Source organism: Henckelia pumila, chromosome 3 (assembly GCF_033568475.1).
Source record: "Henckelia pumila isolate YLH828 chromosome 3, ASM3356847v2, whole genome shotgun sequence".
NCBI lineage: Eukaryota > Viridiplantae > Streptophyta > Magnoliopsida > Lamiales > Gesneriaceae > Henckelia > Henckelia pumila.
The window spans coordinates 7,053,021-7,053,597 of NC_133122.1; positions in this window are offsets into that span (position 1 = coordinate 7,053,021).

A 577-nucleotide genomic window follows, 5' to 3' on the forward strand; every position below is an offset into this window, starting at 1 on the left:
GCCTTTAGCGTCTTCATGTTTTCAATCATTTCCTCTTTCTCGTATTGCTCCACGTATAGCGAAGACCTCAATGATTCGATAACTTGATCCTTGCTTTGCACAACGTTTTTGCGAGCCGTAACTTTGGTGCGAGCCATCTTTCTAAAATAAATAGGAATGGGTTCAAGTTGAAATTCAAATTGAAGAAACTTCAGGCAGAATTGATATAGAACAAGATTTTTAGGCGAATTTTCCAGAAAAGAAAATTTTGAGATATTTCCAAGGATCGAAACTACTGATCACAAGGAGTATGAGACAATCGACAGAATCAAATTTCGAGTTTCCCACGAAAAGTTATAGGCAAAACAAACATTTTCAAAAATAGCAAAAACGCGAATTCGAGGGTTCAAACAAACGAATTAGGGCTAAAAGCGTCACTGGTCATACAAAGTACGAGTTTGACTCAAAGGTCGGTTCGGGCCAGGATACGCTAGGCTAAGGTAGAAATTTGACAACGTCAAATTTTTCGGTACGGAATCCCATTCGGATTTATGAACCTGGAGGGCTCTGATACCACTTAAATGTCACGCCCTGAGAT